Source organism: Pristiophorus japonicus, chromosome 33 (genome assembly GCF_044704955.1).
Source record: "Pristiophorus japonicus isolate sPriJap1 chromosome 33, sPriJap1.hap1, whole genome shotgun sequence".
NCBI lineage: Eukaryota > Metazoa > Chordata > Chondrichthyes > Pristiophoridae > Pristiophorus > Pristiophorus japonicus.
The window spans coordinates 6552874-6558873 of NC_092009.1; positions in this window are offsets into that span (position 1 = coordinate 6552874).

Sequence of the window (6000 nt, forward strand, 5' to 3'; positions counted from 1 at the left end):
CTTTTGGAAGGTTATTCATGTCTTCCTTCGTGAAGACGGAACTGAAGTATTTGGTCAATTGGTCTGCCATTTCTTTGTTCCCCAATATAAATTCACCTGAATCCGACTGCCAGGGACCTACAGTTGTCTTCACTAATCAATTTCTCTTCACATGTTTACAGAAGCTTTTGCAGTCAGTTGTTATGATCCAAGCAAGCTTCCTCTCAAAATCCATTTTCCCCCTCCTCATGAAACCCTTAGTCCTCCTCTGTTGAATTCAAAATTTCTCCCAGTTCTCAGGTTTGTTCCTTTTTCTGGCCAATTTATTTTCCTCTTCCTTGGTTTTAACACTATCCTTAATTTCCCTTGTTAGCCACGGTTGAACAACGTTCTCCGTTCTATTTTTTGCTCCAGACAGGGATGGGCAATTGCTGAAGTCACCCGTGTGATCTTTAAATGTTTGACATTGCCTATCCACCATCAACCCTTTAAGTATCCTTTGGCCAGTCTATTCTAGCCAATTCACACCTCAGACCGTCAACGTTACCTTTCCTTAAGTTCAGGACCCAAGTTTCTGAAATAACTGCGACACTCTCCATCTTAATGAAGAATTCTACCATATTATGTTACTCGTCCCCAAGGGGCCTCGCACAACAAGATTGATAATTAGTCCCTTCTCATTACACATCACCCAGTCAAGAATGGCCAGATCTCTTCTGGGTTGAGAAAACCATCCATAATACACTCCATGAAGTCCTCCTCCAACACATCACTACCATGTGTTTAGCTCAATCACGATGTAGATAAAATTACCCATGATAACTGCTGTACCAGCACTGCACACATCCCTTCTTTCTTCTTTGATGCTGACCCCAACCCGATCACGACTAACCAGTGAGACAGACATTGCAGCAAGTGACTGGTTATTGTGAAACAGCAATTGCTAAAAGAATAGTGACAACGACATGATTTAAACACCCAACTCGTTGATCCAGAGTCAAGCGCACTAACGTTGCACCACAAGGTCTACACAGTCGTTAAGGAATGTTCGTCTATATGAGGGTTCTGCAATACAAGGGACTTTAAAATCCCAGCCCATTCCCACCAGGTATCACAAGCAGCGCTCACCTGACAGTTACTGGATGGCTTGTTCGAAAACTTTTATCTTGCTTTCACAGGAAAGCATCATTAATTAAGCCTTCATCTTCTTTTGCACAATCAAACAAATGCTAACTCAGGGACACTCCATACTTCAATCATTTGGCCTGTGCTTTGGGGAGCGGCCAGGGAAGTGGAACTGAGTCCATGATCAGATCAGCCATGATCGTATCAAATGGCGGAGCAGGATCGAGGGGCCGTTTGGCCCACTCCTGCTCCTATTTCATATGTTCTTATGTATGTTAACCCATTTTACTCACTATATTTTAGCTTTCTGGTTCAAAGTGTTCATTGCCGAAGACACCAGGAATCTGGTGCAAATTTTATCAAATTTATCAGCACCGAATATTCCTACCGTGCACACAAAATACAATCATAGTGAATATAAAATCCCACCGTGTGTATTTTCAGATTTAAAGCAGTAGCATTTCAATTAAGTGAAATAATTTTACACTAAATAATTTGCAAGTGTTACTTGTATTTGTGTCTTTAATTAAACTTTGTGGCGTCTGACTCCCGTTCATGCCACTGCTGAATAAGAGAGGAGGGTTTGACATTGACCAGACTGCACTGCCCCTGATATTTGTCAGATCATCCTTTGTATTCAGTGGTTTCTCGCCCTTTGATGGGCTGCAGTGTAGCGGATATCACTTTGGCCTCACACGCAAAAGGTCCCCGTGGAACCGTTTTCTCTCACTCAAAGTTATCTATTTATTGGTGAAATAAAGAGCAATTAATGAATAATGGAGCCCTTTTGCCAGGAGAATAAATAGCAAATAAAAACAGCAAATGCTGGAAATCTCAGCAGGTCAGGCAGCATTTGCAGGGAGACTAAACTCGCCTCCGATTGTTCATCCACAGCAAGTTTAAAAATAATGTTTCGGCCTGGGATTGAACTTGGGACCTATTGCGTGTAAAGCAAACGTGATAACCACTACACTACAGAAACCTCTGGCACAACAGCCCCCTCAGCGAGGAGCTGACCAGTGAGCTCCCTCTGTGCTGATCGGGAATGTGTTGGCTCTCCTGAAACAAATTCTGTCCCACACTGAGAATTCTCAATCCTTCTCCACCGCTGCCCTTTACAGAAATGTCCCGGATCACCAAGCCACCGTGTTCATTTCCACATCCTCACAGTGGGGCCACAGAGTCTCCTACCGTCTCCCCGCGATCAGCGAACTCACCCAGTTTACAAAATTAAACCCCAAACACGTGCCCGGCAAAGTGCAGGAGAAGCCAGGTAGTCTGTAATCTCGGTTTTTCACAGAGAGTATTGGTATTCATGGTGATTACAGAAATTATTAAGCGTCTCACAGACCTCAATTATTTTTCTGCGATGAATTGATCGAGGATTGAAACCAGGTTAGTGCGCCGGATCTTCACCCCTCGACCACCAGGGAACAGTTACGATACATGTCGAATCAGGTTAGTGCACCGGATCTTAACCCCTCGACCACCAGGGAACAGTTACGATGCATGTCGATATATTTATATATATTTATATATGAACCTGAATGTCAATGGCTACCTACCTAGACCTCGTGGCGCCCACGGTAGTGCGTCTAACTTTGAGTGAGAGAAACGGTTCCACAGTGACACCTGTCATGTGTTCGACATGGTTACTGCTTGTACTATTACAAGGTGTGCCACCAGAGGGCACTGCAGTGGGAGACTTGTAGCTTACCTGCACAGGTGTGCCTGGCCTAGTATAAAGGGCAGGCCACCAGATATGATCCTCACTCTGTGGTTATCAATAAAGGACTCAGGTCACTACAGTTAAATAACGACACATTGTCTCGTGGAGTCATTATCAGAGCATTTGAAGGTATAACAAGGGAGCCAAAAGCCTCAGAAACTGGAAATTCTACCAAAGCGTCGAAGTCATGCTGTAGGTGCCTGGAACAACACATTGCTCAAAGTTCTCCACACGTGAAGGCAGAGTTTTTCTTCGACAGAAAGACTGGGCATCTTGCGAAGTCATGCCGACTGAAGGGTAAACCTATTTTTAAAGCTATGAGTCCAGCGTTCAAAGCTATGAGTAGAAATCCCAAGAGACTACACAGTATGGAAGACCAACAACAGGACGATGAGATGTTAGAGTTACACATCATCAGGAGCACTAGTTTAACGGACAGTGATTCGGAAAGCATCAAATCCACATAGATGCGTGATTTCCAACTGGAGAAACCCAAGATAGAGCAGCGAGGCTACTCGGGAGAGTAAATTCCTGTGGTTGGTCATATCACTGTACCGATCGGTGAAATATAAAGATTAATTTCAGAAGTTGCCTCGAATAGTAGTGAAAAGAGACAAGTCTGCCTTACAAGGAAGAAATTGATTAAGCTCACTGAAGCTGGATTGTAGTCAGATTTGCTGTGTGGAAGCGAGATTTTCATCAAAGGAAGAGGTTATCAAGAAGTATCCAAAGGTGTTCTGCGAAACGGACAGTCCGATCCAAGGCTTCAAGGCGAGTGTCAGGGTACAGAAGGACGCTAGATTGGTTTACTACAAGCCCCGTTCCGTACCATATGCATTCAAGGAGAAAGTTGAGCATGAACTCAAAAAACTAGAAGGTGTTAACCGTTACACTGCGGAGACATCTCCACTTTCAGCACCAGATTAACAAAAATAAACCCAATGAGATCGGGAGAAAAGTTCCTCACATGTTCAGGGCAAAATAAATAATTGTCGTTCTACAAAAGAATGAACAAATTTCAGCACCAGGTCAGACGGAAATGTTAAGCGAGCAGGTGGACTGCTGAATAGCACTTTTAAGGAGTTGGTGGTGACAAAGCAAATGGGTTCTGCCGAATGATTCAATATAAGAAATGTCTGCAATAGGATTCGAACACTATCTATAGTGACCTGAACACATCACCTTAGACCACTCGTCCATCATTACTATTCAGTGCTGTGTGTGGCCACCTGCAGGTTGATTTTGAACTTTTGTGTCCTGTCACATGAAATAAATCAGGGCAGCAGGCAGATCTCTGCCTGACACCGGGGAAAGAGTGAGACAGACCTTGGAGCAAGGGTCTGGTTATTGTCAAACAGCAAATGAAATATTAATTCTGGAAGAATAACATTGAAACGAAATGTGATCCTGACACCCAGAAACAAGTGCTAAGGCAAAAGGATAAATGCTGCATCCCTTCCTGCAAAAAATTCCTTTCACAAACATTTCTCTGAACAAAACGTCACAAAACAAAAATGTTCCTTTCAAAGTCATTAAACTCCCGAATTTCCACGCCCCGCGACTCTCCTGAATCAGATGCCTCAGGTTTTGCCGACTCCATCCATATCCCTTTGCTCCAAGGTCTGTCTCCCTGTTTCCCCGGTGTCAGGCAGAGAACCGCCTGCGGCCCTCATTTATTTCACTCTCAATGAATCTCTCTAATATTCCAACAGCAGCCATGGTTGTGTGAAGGTTTGTATTCTCTTAATCATCGCCAATTGTTGTGAAAAGTAGAACACCAGGAGGCTGAGTACTGTGAGCTAAACTTAGTGTGATCTTAGTCTTCTTTATTGCAACTCCAGAGTGCCTGAACAACATGGCAGCCAACCTTTTATACTGACCCTGCAAGTGTGGGCAGGTGACCATTAGGACTAGACATTCACGCCCTCTGGTGGCAAGTATGACATAGTTACATACTTCACATAATTGATATCGTGAAGAAGTTATAATTCCAATGAATGCCTGAGTCATCAGAAAGGAGCCAGGTTTGTAGGACAAGGCTACATATCAGGAAGAAGCGTAATAACTCTGACATTTAATGTTGCGGACCCTATTCCTGCACTGCGTGTGTTCCAGCTCTGTTTGGAGCACCGATCCCTTCAATCCGTCGCTTAAGGGACAGTTGGATTCACCGTTTCTTTGTTTGGTGAAATTTAAAAGATTGAATGCGGCGCACATCTACCAGGTCACCTACTCACTAACCGCTACACGCTGCTCCCGTGAGATGGATGCACAGTTACTGTTACAAGCTTGAACGCAGGTACAAGCAGAACTCATTCATAGAAAGTCCAAGTCCCTGAGGCACCTGATTTTTTGCACCAAACTCCTTCGCAACGAGTTGCGGTTCGTGTGAGGTGATTTGGGCACATCTTTCCCCACACGACAACACTTCAAACACAACTCAACGGATGCAAAGCGCTTTCGTGCGTCATGAGTTCCTGAAAGGTGTTGTTGAAATGCAAGTCCTTCTTTGCAAAAGTTTGATGCAATTTCAAAATTTTTGGGCAAACTGAGAACTCGTCTGGGATTTGAACCCGGGACCTCTCGCAAATTTCAAGCAATAACCCCAAAGCGAGAATCATACCCCTAGACCAACGAGCCAACTGCTCGATAAACGTGGAGATAAGGTGTAACCATTATTGAAACATTTTTAGTGTGTTGCTATTCTTGATCGGAGGAGCAAATGAGATGGAATCAGTGACTTTGCTTTTTCGACCTGTCTTCTGAAGCACCGCACGGTCCCACTCCGACAGTCAATGAGCTGTTGGGACGTTAGTTTATCCAGGCTGTGTGTGGTCACCCCGAGCACAGCAGAGGGGTTTCTGCATTAGTTCAGGGTGGGGACAGTATCTTTCCCCTTCTCTCTTCCTCTTGTCTATAACCCTGTGCTTTGGTTTCTCTATTTATTCCCCTGTCTCAGTTTCTAGTGTTTAAAAGGGAACAAAAGATGAAATGGGTCTCACTGTGGAACAATTTCTCTCACTCAAAGTTAGACACACTACCGTGGGCAGCACGAGGTCTAGATAGGTAGCTGTTGATATTCAGGGTCATATATAAATATATATAAATATATCGACATGTATCGTAACATTTCCCTGGTGGTCGAGCGATTAAGACCTGGCGGACTA